At 36.0% G+C, this 12,671-nt stretch overlaps 1 protein-coding gene and 1 long non-coding RNA gene across 8 annotated transcripts in view; one reads left to right on the top strand and one right to left on the bottom strand.

Annotated features, from left to right (window-relative positions):
- LOC113651616 (aerolysin-like protein) overlaps positions 1–12,671 on the bottom strand; it is a 382,868-nt gene that overhangs the window by 361,110 nt on the left and 9,087 nt on the right. For 2 of the 7 annotated variants that reach the window (XR_007137851.1, XR_007137821.1), the window contains exon 1: positions 1,557–1,649. The exons of 3 other annotated variants lie outside the window; for them this stretch is intronic. The gene's annotated coding sequence lies outside the window, so the exon portion shown is untranslated. Of the gene's footprint in view, positions 1–1,556; positions 1,650–11,337; positions 12,627–12,671 lie in introns of those variants that run through there. 2 more of the 7 variants (XM_027138186.2, XR_007137848.1) reach the window with 2 other exon arrangements.
- On the top strand, positions 5,336–7,924 carry LOC113637500. Its single transcript, XR_003439389.2, has 3 exons — positions 5,336–5,574; positions 6,231–6,417; positions 7,196–7,924. It is a non-coding gene; the product is annotated as an uncharacterized LOC113637500 (long non-coding RNA).

Genomic DNA, 12,671 nt, shown 5'->3' with positions numbered 1-12,671 from the left:
ATTTATATTTATACAGGGTTATTCTTTACAAAAAAGTTTCTTTTAACTGAAGTTAACTAACATGAATAAACCATTTTTAACCCCATTGCTACAATAAAACACAAGCGGATTTCACTTACATGAAAAAAAGTCGGTCATGTTAACATTGTTCAGTTAATGTGTTCACACCCAATGAGGATTTCGCACGACAGAAAATGTTCAGAATAGAGCTTTCATAATATGAGTTAAAGAAAACTTAAAATTAAGCATTAACACATACAGTGATTATAATGCTACAATACTCAAATTTACATACACAGTTAATAACCTACATCAGTGGTCCCCAAGCTTTTTTTCGCCGCGGACCGGTCAATGTTTGATCATTTTACCGCGGCCCGCTGGGGGTGGGAGTGGTGGCTATACAATTAAATAAAAATTAATACTTTTAATTTAATTGTATTTAAACATGCCTTGTTATGTCCAGTTTATTCCATTGTTTTGTTTTGGTTGCCGTCACTGCAGAAAATTCCGCTTCACACAGATAGCATGTCGGAAATGGCAATAGGAATTTAGGTGCTGTGGTGACAATCTCAGGGTATTCCGCCGTGACTTTAATCCAGAACACCGGCAGAGTTTCTAACTTTCTAACGACGTCTGTTTCGTGCTCATTTTTGCTAATTTGTTGGTTAAATTTGAGCAAACACAATATACACGTACACCAAGCACTGTTATAAACATGACAAAGTACCGGTGAACAGAGAGAAGAGCAATACACATCTTCTCTCCAACAAAGCTACAACGCCACTGCCGCTTGCAGCCGCTCAGCTCCAGACGTCACCTAAACCCGGCCCAATACCATGATATTTTGCGCATACGCGGTATTGGTGCGGCTTTAGGTGACGTCTCTCAGCTCCCGGTTAAACTTTCATCCATGGAAAGTCACACAAACCTGAGAGAAATACACCACAGTCAATAAAATGGAAATAATTTAATGTTCCTTGGGCGGATCGGTACGATTTGGTCCATGGAACGGTACCGGTCCGCAGCCCGGGGGTGGGACCACTGACCTACATAATGTAATCATGAATATACATCACAGGTTAATTACCTTAAAATGTCAGAACATCTAAGAAACCACAATGAAGTGATTTATTATTTAATCCACATTTCTGTGTCTCACAGGAACTTTTGAGAACATCTTGGAAAGGAATCATAGTTTCTGTAACTGTTATGCCATCTCTATTTATTTTATTAATTTTCAAAAATCAGTATTCAGACATCAGAAGTAACTAATAAACAAGGTGTAATGTGATAAAGTGGAGTCCTACAGAGCTTTATGTCTCTTATACCACACCAATTTACTTTACCAGTACTAACACATTTTATTTATTAATGATTAACACACTGACAAACCACACTGTAATAGAAAATGATCAGAATTAAGCTTTCATAATATGAGTTAAACATTATCATATACAGTAACTATAATGCTGTAATACTATAATCTACATACACAGTAATCTACATACACAGTTAATAACCTACATAATGTCATCAAGAATAAACTGCATACTTACAAGGAACTGATGAACCAGGTAGCAAGAAATGTCTTCTTTAAAAGACGTCTTGTGAAGGATGTAAGTTTGTGGATGAGACAGAAGCTTCGTGCTCTCGTATTTATACCAGATAAAGAGGGTGGTGCTGAGTCTTACATCACACTTCAAAGAAAATAAGTGTGTGTGTTTGTGTGTCCATGCTTTTAGATGGAAATCAGATTTCATAAGCTTTTCACCCCTCAGTGATTATTTGGTTAATTAAACTGTCAAAAAACACAATAATGTGATTTATTATTTAGTGAACATTCCTTTGTGTCACGCAAACCTTCATGTTTTCTGTAACAGATACAGTGGAATTTTGGAATTTTTCTCCAACCTACAAAACTTTCATGATGTTTATAATAAAGCATGAACAATCGACAATGTCTTCTCTACTGCATTAGACAGAAGCTCTATAGGCTTCATCACATTACACCTTGTTTATTAATTACTTCTGATGTCTGAATACTTTCTGTCTGAAATTTCAGCATTAAATTCACACAAGGCGTCCATAACTCAACTCTGTACATGATGATGTCAATAAAATCTTTGGGTCTCAGAGTTCTGAATTATGCCAGTTAACATCCACTTCTGTGTTTATTAAAAAAAAGTCTGTTGATCCGAAAGTTAAATGTTAGTGATGGTGTAACATAGGGGTCTCAGACACAGAGTAAGGTTCTGTACAGTAAAAGTTAACATGAGGAGAGGAAACACACTTTAAACACCACATATCAAAGACAGATAGAAAACATTTAAAGACTTGGCAAATACATAAAGGCAAGACAGCATCATACATGATAAAGCTTTCCACAATAAAACAACTCAGAACTTACACATGTCTAAAGTTTCACACTGACATGATAGCACATGTGCTTTTTCTATGGTGCTAACAGGAAGTGGGTGACGTAATCGAACAGATTATTAGAACACAGAGGATGGCATCCTTTTGTAAAACATTAATCTGGCCATTAGCATACATAAAGTCATCTAATATTACAGTAGTTTAATCAGTAAATGGAATCAGTGGAATCAGTAAATAATATCAGCAGTAGCTCATGCGTCAGGCATTTTATTACCTTAACTACAATTCATCTTAAACATGCCTATTTATCAGAAGAACTATTTTCATCCATCTTGAAATGCTTGTGTTTTTTTAGTTTAAGAACAAGATGATGTCACACATGATCAGTGTTGTTGAAGTTAGTGGAAATGGTGGAGATGATTTAAATTTTAATGACATTAAAAATGGAACCATTCTGAAAAAGTTCAGGGTTTGGGTCTGTGAAACTATGGGGAAAGTCATGAAGGTGTGGCTTTCTGATGAAAAGTCCAAACAGTTTAGTGTTCCTGCTGGGAATCTGCAAGAGATTTCATTTGAAGAAGCATTTAACCTCACTTTAACTTTGGACAAATCAAAATAATACATGTCTGGATGCGATGAAATTCAAGACATCACTCCAGTTCTATGCAAGCGTGACAAATGGTAGGCTGCAACCAGAAGTTTCAGTTGATTTTGCCTCTGGGATCTGCATGGGATTCAAAGGAGGTTCAGGGTCTCACATAGACTCCATTGTGTACAAGGCCCAGCAGAGGTTGCACTTCATTGGCCAGCTGAGGAAGTTCAACCTGCCACAGGATCTTCTGAAACAGTTCTACACTGCTATCATTGAATCCATCCTCTGCACTTCAATTACTGTTTGGTTCAGCTCAGCTACCAAATTCGACCTCAGAAGACTACAGAGGATAGTCCGGACTGCTGAGGGATCCATTGGCACAACTCTCCCCACTCTCCAAAATCTGTACTTCTCCAGAGTGTGCAGAAGGGCAAAGACAATCACTCTGGACCCGTCACATCCAGCACACTCCCTTTTTAAACTGTTGCCATCTGGTCGATGCTACAGAGCCCTGAGCACCAGAAGGACCAGACACAGGAAGTTTCTTCCCTCAGGCAATCCATCTGATGAACATTTAACATACACAGCACACACAACACTATTCTTACATTATTTACCTAAAACACATACTTACTTATTTATATTTCAGTTGCACATTTCACATAGTACATACAAATTGTCTAAATTATATATGTGATCGTGTCTTGTCAATGTCATTCTGTGGAGCTTCTGTCACTAAAACAAATTCCTCGTATGTGAAAACATACCTGGCAATAAAGTTCTTTCTGATTTTGTTGTTCTTAACTTTAAAAAAATAACCAGTGAATACTCTGATTAAAACCAGTCACTCATTATTTACACATGGTAATGGTTTATGAAAATATAAGATGAGTAAATCATATACAAGCCCATTTCTATAATAAAATACAAGCGGAATTCAATGACATTAAATAAAATAAAACCATTCATTGTTAACATTGTTCAATTAATGTGTTCACACCTAATGAGGATTTCACATTACAGTATTTACACCTCAGAATTAAGATGCTATCAACTTTAATGCTACAGTGATTTACTTTACCAGTTCTAACACATTTTATTAATGATTAGTGCACTGTCAAACCACACTGTAATAGAAAATGATCAGAATCTAGCTTTCATAATATGAGTTAAACATTATCATATAATGTTGTATATATAATGCTGTAAAACTATAATCTACATACACAGTAATCTACATACACAGTTAATAACCTACATACAATAATGTAATCAGGAATAAACTGCACACTTACAAGGAACCTTAACTCATACCTCTATGTAACAGGTGTGTGTGTGTGTGTGTGTGTGTGTGTGTGTGTGTGTGTGTGTGTGTGTGTGTGTGTGTGTGTGTGTGTGTGTGTGTGTGTGTGTGTCACCCATTCAGAGTCGGGGATCCTTGCAGGACACTCGAGATCTTCCACTCCAACCTCCAACACATCATGAAGATCTTCATGGAACTGGCTTTGTACACAGGAGCATTGAGATGCAGGAACATGTATAAGCCTGTTAGTTACACTGAAATGTAATCCTACATATTATAGACAACAGTTTACCTTCAGTTTTGCTGAAACACTTTGGGGACATACTGTACAAATGGCTGTGATGTCCAGGTGTCCTGTACTGTATATTAAACAGCTACAGGGAACTTGGAGAAGGTTAAGTAGCTACCAGTAACATGTGTCACTAATATTGACGTGTGTACATTATGGAACAGTGTGTTATGTAGTAGATGTTTTGGCCAAAGTGGACAGAGTCTAAAGAAATAGATAATAATTATAGTGGAGAAAGTATAGAAGTATAGAAAACAATTTACTTAAGTCAAAATAATAACATTATTTTTTTTTTTAAGTGCTCAAGAAGTGTATGAGTGTCTGTTTACTCCAACATATAGACACATTTTACTGGGAAGACTGGGACTAGAAGCAAATCTTTTGATGGTTTTAAAACTCGAACAGGAAAACTGTTTAGTGGTAGTGCTCAGGAAGAATTTAGAATAATACAAAAAACAAGTCAGAAGCTTTAAATTTATAAAGCTATTTATCCAATAGTTTATAAATTATAAAAGATTATAATCTTCTGAAAATGTAAAAAGAAAAGAATCAAATTGTTACACAAAGCTACAGTCAAATTAAATATTAAAAAATGTGAATTTAAATGTTTTATTCATTACTCAAAAATGTCCTTTGGCATCGGGGAATCAACATCGGTTAAGCACACATGCAACAAAGAGTTACTAATAGGCTTTGATCAGCCGCAAAAGTAGCTGGTTCTCAAAGTTCTTTGAGCCAATGCATACTCTTCTTGGCCTGAAGATCAGCCCTGCAACACTAAACAGTCTTTCACAGGCTGCTGAGGCTGGGAGTGCCTTATTAAGCTTAAGTGATAGCTGGCACACAGCTGAAAAGGACTCCAGTACCTCTATTGTGTCTCCTGGGCACCCCAGGTACGCATCCAACTGCTGGGTCATTTCAAGAGGGCTGGTCTTCTTCACGGTGGAAAAGAAGTTCATACAGATTTAAAACAACATGAGGATGAGAAAATGATGACAGAATTTTTCTTTTTGGGTGAGCTATCCCTTTAAATCTTTTCTTGTAGTTTTAGGACCACAAGCAGCTGCTGGCATGACTGAAAATTTGCAGTAAAATCATTTTAAATTGCATTTGGCTTAATACTTGGGCCTATTAAATCTTTACAGGGACCCAAATGGCCCCATATCGACATGTGCACTCTCATACACAGACAGGATCATGACTATCCTTAATACATAACTTATCAACCAGCTGTAGATTATAGCTTTGCACAAATAACTTACAAATATTGCATATAGTAACAATATAAGCTCAGATAACATTTGGTTAAATTTGAATTTCAAATCTCACTCCGAGGCACCAAACTAGATTGCAATGTTGAATCAGCGTCTGCTGATAGCAAGCAAACCATTGGCATTTTCTAGGTCACTACAATATTGTCAATAATCGACTGATAATAACAAAAACTATAGCTTTGCACAATTAACTTACAAATATAGCAATAATTTAAGCTCAGATAACATTTGGCTAAAATCAAATTTTAGATTTGTTAATAATTGATTGATAACAAAATTTCAGCTTACCTCAATATGCTTTATAAACCTTTAGCTCATGGTATTTGGGTGAGCATAGCTTACAATGCATGCGAAATTACTTATTTTTCCATCCAACCATTTCCAACATTCTTCCAGGTCCACCCAGGGATGTACTGTATAAGGGTTGTGGTTCGTTGGTCTTCCTGGCTACCAACTTCCTTGCTGGTGCTGGTGCTTGGTTGTTGAGACATTGGGTTTTGAGCCTCTGCCACGGACATCTTCATACTTGGCTCCGTCTGCTATGTCCAGCGTTGCGGTAACTGAAGTGTGACATGATGTGCAGGTGTGATGGGTCACATACAAACAAATAGGTTGTTGAAATGGTATAATGTTTATACTTCTCATCCAATCACAATCAAATTCACTCTATCCGGATGGATTTATCTTCATAGGTTTTTTTTGAATGATGACAAGCCGGAATGAAAACAAGCCTAAATAAAAACAAGCCGAAATGAATTAGAAGTAAGAAGGCTATTTAAAAAATTTAAGGAGTAGAAAGTACAGATAATTGTGTGAAAATGTAAGGAGTAGAAGTAAAAAGTCTGCTAAAAAATACTGTAATTGCTAAAGTATAGATACTCAAAATGTCTACTTAAATAAAGTAACAAAGTATCTGTACTTCTTTACTTGACACCTCTGCTAAGAAACAAGGTAATTTATCATTTTTTACCTTTATGGAAAGTATAGAAAAGACTGTAGTGTGTTGCATGTATGAAATCAATGAACTGCTACAGACTAAACAAAATTTTATTTCTGCAAGGAAACAAAAAATATTTTGAACAGTTTGAACTAACCTTAACAAAAAAGATGCTGGGTTGAAGGTTACTTTCAAATAAAATCTAATTGTCTAATTGAGTCCCCTTCGTATTCATGACGTCAAAATTTTAACTTCCCGGCTGCAGCAAACCAAAAATGCGCCTCCTTCTGTGTGTCGGATTTCGCAAGTTATGAGGCATATTTTGAACGACAAAAAATGAAACACAGTTAAATGAATATTTTTTTTTAAAACTATCTAAAATAAAAAAAATAATTAATTCAATATTTATTTTTCAAATCTACAGAGAGCCGCAGAAGAGGGATGAAAGAGACACTTGTGGCTCCGGAGCAGCAGGTTGCCAACCCCGCCCTAGGGGTTAACACCTTTAAACTGTCAGAACACTCAATAATTAATCTGTGTCACAGAAACTTTTTATTACACCTTGGCATGGAATCATAGTTTCTGTAACCGTTATGATGGATTGTTTTCTCCAACCGACAAAACATTAATTCTGTGTATTATAGAACATCAAAAATTTGTCCTGTCAATGTCTTCTCTATTGCACTCAATAGAAGATCTATAGGCTTTATATCACAAAAAACATGAGTTTTATTTTCTAATGTATCAGTTTGTCAGGTTATTTTAATTTACTTATTTTCCATTTTATCTAACCAGGCGGTGTTACATGATTTCCTGTGTTTGATTTGAGATCTCTTCATTTAACTTCTGTGTGTTTAATTTATTCAGTCTGTCCTCGTCCCGATGCTCTGCCGTCACTTTTATTTTCCGGTTCGGGTTTTATTACCCTGTTGTCAAAGCACAAGGATGTGCACAGAGATTGGGAGGAAAATAATCAACCAAAAGAATCATCCATTCAGAGTTGTGGGTCTTTAAGGGACACTCGAGATCTTCCACTCCAACCTCCAACACATCATGGAGATCTTCATGGACCTGGCTTTGTACACAGGAGCATTGAGATGCAGGAACAGGTATAAGCCTCTTAGTTACAGTGAAATGAAATGTTACGTTATAGACAACAGTTTACCTTCAGTTTCCTGGAACACTTTGGGGACATACTGTACACATAGCTGTGATGTCCAGGTGTCCTGTACTGTATATTAAACAGCTACAGAGAACTTGGAGAAAGTTAAGTAGCTACCAGGAACATGTGTCACTAATATTGACATGTGTACATTATGGAACAGTGTGTTATGTGGTAGATGTTATGGCCAAAGTGGACAAAGTCTAAAGGAATAGATAATAATTATAATGGAGAAAGTGTAGAAATATAGAAAACTGTATAAAAATATACAGTTGTATTTTTTACTATATATAAAAATGTACTTAAGTCAAAATAATATCATTAATGAGTTTTAATGTGCTCAAGTAGTGTATGAGTGTTTGTTTACTCCAACATATAGAAACATTTTACTGGGAAGACTGGGACTTGAAGCAGATCTTTCCAAGGTTTTAAAACTAGAAAACTGTTTAGTGGTAGTGCTCAGGAAGAATCTAGAATAATACATCATTATGGAAAAAATCAGTCAGAAGCTTAGTTTCAATTAAGACTCATTTTATCGATTATTGATTTATTAATCTTCTGAAAATGTAAAAAAAAAAAATCTAACTACACAAAGCTACAGTCAAACTAAATATTAAAAAACATGAATTTAAATGTTTTATTTATTACTCAAAAAAGTCCTTTGGCAGCGCGGAATCCTCGCCTTTGTTTCTGCTTTGTGTTGTCTTCGTGTGCTCTGTCTTGCTTTTTAACATGATAAAATGAAAAAGAATTCTTCTGATAAAGAAACATGGCTAAGAGGTTGTTTAAGATTAAATAAAGGGAAGCATCAGCTACTGCTAAACCGCTACTATTAAATTTCATAAATTAGTATTCAGACATCAGAAGTAACTAATAAACAAGGTGTAATGTGATAAAGTGGAGTCCTACAGAGCTTTATGTCTCTTATACCACACCAATTTATTTTACCAGTGCTAACATACTGTGATTATAATCAAAATTATTTTTTTTAAATGACAAAGTATTGGTATCAAAAACAGAGAAATACTGTAATACTTAAAACAATTTTGTTAATTTGACATGCAAGTCAGGTATGTCACTTTACAAGTTTATGCTGTAGGCTAATTTTAACATGATTGATGAAACAATGCAAATTGAGCTAATAATTCTTTTTATAAAATAATTTTTTTCACAAAAGAAATAATTGTGAACCTGAGAGGTTGCCTATCTATATATAAAAATATGGCTGCAATTATAATAATATTGTTCTTTATAATTAAGCCTATTTGTAGCATATTGTAGCCTACTGTGTGTGTGTGTGTAATAAATTAAAATTATTGATATGCAAAGTGGGGGCACGGTCAGGGTTCGATTCCCGCCTCCGCCTTGTGTGTGTATGGAGTTTGCATGTTCTCCCCGTGCCTCGGGGGTTTCCTCCGGGTACTCTGGTTTCCTTCCCCGGTCCAAAGACATGCATGGTAGGTTGATTGGCATCTTTGGAAAAATTGTCCGTAGTGTGTGACTGCATGAGTAAATGAGAGTGAGTGTGTGAGTGAGTGTGTGCCCTGTGAAGGGTTGGGACTCCGTCCAGGGTGTATCCTGCCTCGATGCCTGATGACGCCTGAGATAGGCACAGGCTCCCCGTGACCTGAGGTAGTTCGGATAAGCGGTAGAAAATGAGTGAGTGAGTGATATGCAAAGTAATACTTCTGATAGTTCTTTTAGTTTTTAAATCTTAATGTAATACTTAGCCTGCTGGTTTTCTACATAGTCCTATTGATAAAATAATAGTAATAATTTGAGCATTGTGTCATTATCACAGGCATCGCTTTATGATTTAATTGTAGCAAACTGTATTTATAGCCTATGGGTATAAGCAATTAAATTTATCGAGGCCTGTGCAAAGTAACACTTCTTTTCAGTTCCAACCATAATCATTGTATGCTTTATGTTTCTTTTAGTCTTTCAGTTTTAATGTAATACCTAGCTTAATGGTTTTCTATTTATTTTCAAAAAAAAAAAATACAAAATTGAGCATTGTATCATTATCACAGGCTAAACAACCTAACAGTGCCTCTCTGTTCTCTCTCATTGTGCACTGAGTCTGCCTAATTTTGAATTTCATAGCGCGCATATGAAGCTGGTAGATCTCTAGATGCCTCAGGATTCTCAGTCAGACTTTGCGATACTAAAGAGGAGATGTGAACTCCATGTGGTCTTTTGCATCTATACAACATTTGTTTGACTGCATATTTATAATCACACCTTCCAGTGTCACCCATATGAGGATGAGGTTCCCCTTTGAGTCTGATTCCTCTCGAGGTTTCTTCCTTTACCGTCTAAGGGAGTTTTTCCTTGCCACTGCTGCCTGAGTCACCTCAGACTTTTCTGAATTTTCCATTCTAATAATCTTTATATTATTCTTTATATTAACCTTTTGTTCTTCCTTTATGTTCTGTAAAGCTGCTTTGAGACAATGTCAATTGTAAAATGCGCTATACAAATAAACTTGAATTGAATTGAATTCATGCATTGACACACACATATGTACATACAGTACAGACAGACACACATGCATACACACACAGAGACACAAACGTACATGCATACATACACAGACGACACAAACACACACACACATACAGACAGACAGACACTCACACACTGTAGTTTTTTACTAATCAACTAAAATGTTTAATATGCTTTTATTCTACAGGTGATTTTTCTCAATAAACCCAGAAAAGGGAAGCAAAGTACAGAATAAAAACTCCAAGCATCCTCTCAACTTGAACCTTTGAGTTCCTGATACAGGAACTCTACTACCACGAGTGGCGTTAAGTCTAAATATGGACTCTTTCTGAAAGTGAAAGTGAAAGTGAAAGTATGGCTAAGTATGGTGACACATACTCAGAATTTGTTCTCTGCATTTAACCCATCCAAAGTGCACACACAGCAGTGAACACACACCCGGAGCAGTGGGCAGCCATTTATGCTGCAGCGCACAGGGAGCAGTTGGTTAAGGCACTATGTAATTTGTTTTTAACTCTTAAAGGTGCACTGTAACTCTTTCTGGGAGAGGGTCCGTATGTATCTTGCATTTATTCAATTAGAACTTTTTTTTTTAATGCAAAAAAAATACCTTAACAAACCTGCATTCCTACTGTAAGGGGCTCGCCTCTCCACAGATCTGACCTTTAACTTGGCCTATTGGCATCACCTGATTGTCTCTATAGAGATAGATAAGTCTTATGCCATACTGTGGAACATTCCAGACAGGGAGAGTGTGGGTTGTTGTTGTTGTGAATTGGGTTGTTGTGCCCATGGCACTTAAAGTTTGTGGCTCGAACAGAAAACTATTTATTGGTAGTGCTCAGGAAGAATCTAGAATAATACATAAATATGGAAAAAACAAGTCAGAAGCTTAGTTTCAATTGAGACTGATTTTATTGATGGGAATCATAACATTATAATCTTCTGAATATGTGATAGGAAAATAATCAAGTCCAGTTGTCACACAAAGCTACAGTCAAAGTAAATGTAAAAAAAGATGAAATGAGATGTTTTATTTATTACTCCAAATGTCTTATAAAGAGTTATTTTATTTATATGGCTTTGCACCATTGGAAGACCAGCAGAATAATTCAAATCACATTTTTTATTGGTTTACAGATTAGGGAAAAAATCAACTAAAAAAATCACCCATTCCACCAAATGCAGGTTAAACATGAAGATGCAAGATCATATAAATCACAGCTGGACTCCAGTGTTCCACACACACAGCTCCAGTCAGCAAGGACTTTACTGAGATACTGAGTACAGTGATATATAATGCACTAAATACATCCCATACATCTGTAACATTGATTATTAAACATTATCTAATATGAGTACACATTTTGTGCCATCGGCAATGCGGCACACATTTATACACCAAAGGACAATCACACACAATGGGGAACAGGTGTGATGACCGGGAGGAGCAGACGAAAGGCTGGGCAATCACGTGAAACAAACAAACAAACACAAACGAACATGGCCAAAAGTCTGCGCTGATCCCTGACAATAATACTCTAATCTACATACACAGTTAATAACCTACATAATGTAATCATGAATATACAGCACAGGTTAATTACCTTAAAATGTCAGAACATCTAAGAAACCACAATGAAGTGATTTATTATTTAATCCACATTTCTTTGTCTCACAGGAACTTTTGATAACATCTTGGAAGGAAATAATAGTTTCTGTAACTTATGTTATGATGAAATTTTCCTCCAACTGACAAAACTTTCAATCTGTTTATAATCGAGCGTCAAAAAATCAACACACCCCAAGTAACCAGATGTGTGGGGTGGAGCTATCAAAACAGGGGTGACACCCATTTGGGTTTGGGGTGTGTTTGTTTTGGTGATTTCAAATGTCAACATTGGCTTTCAGACATCGTGCACCGCACCTTTAATGTACCATGAGCTACTATACACAAATCTTGTATATGAAAGTAACTATACATTTTGTGACCTCATAAAACATTACGTAATGATGGAGCATCCTACAGAGCATCTTACATTTAGATGGACAAGGTGAAAGATTTACATCCATAGTGATTATATACCTTAGTTCAATAAGGGCTGAATCCGAGCTACAGAATTCTAGATTCTCTGGCGTTATTGACAACCAGATGGATAATCAGACTCAATAAATGCAGTGAGAACTAATGATAAGAAAATAAGACAAATGCAAAATACAAAGGACATTA

This window comes from Tachysurus fulvidraco, chromosome 15, assembly GCF_022655615.1.
Source record: "Tachysurus fulvidraco isolate hzauxx_2018 chromosome 15, HZAU_PFXX_2.0, whole genome shotgun sequence".
Taxonomy (NCBI): domain Eukaryota; kingdom Metazoa; phylum Chordata; class Actinopteri; order Siluriformes; family Bagridae; genus Tachysurus; species Tachysurus fulvidraco.
The sequence above is the reverse complement of the archived record's forward strand: the minus strand, read 5'-3'. Positions and strand labels throughout refer to the sequence as shown.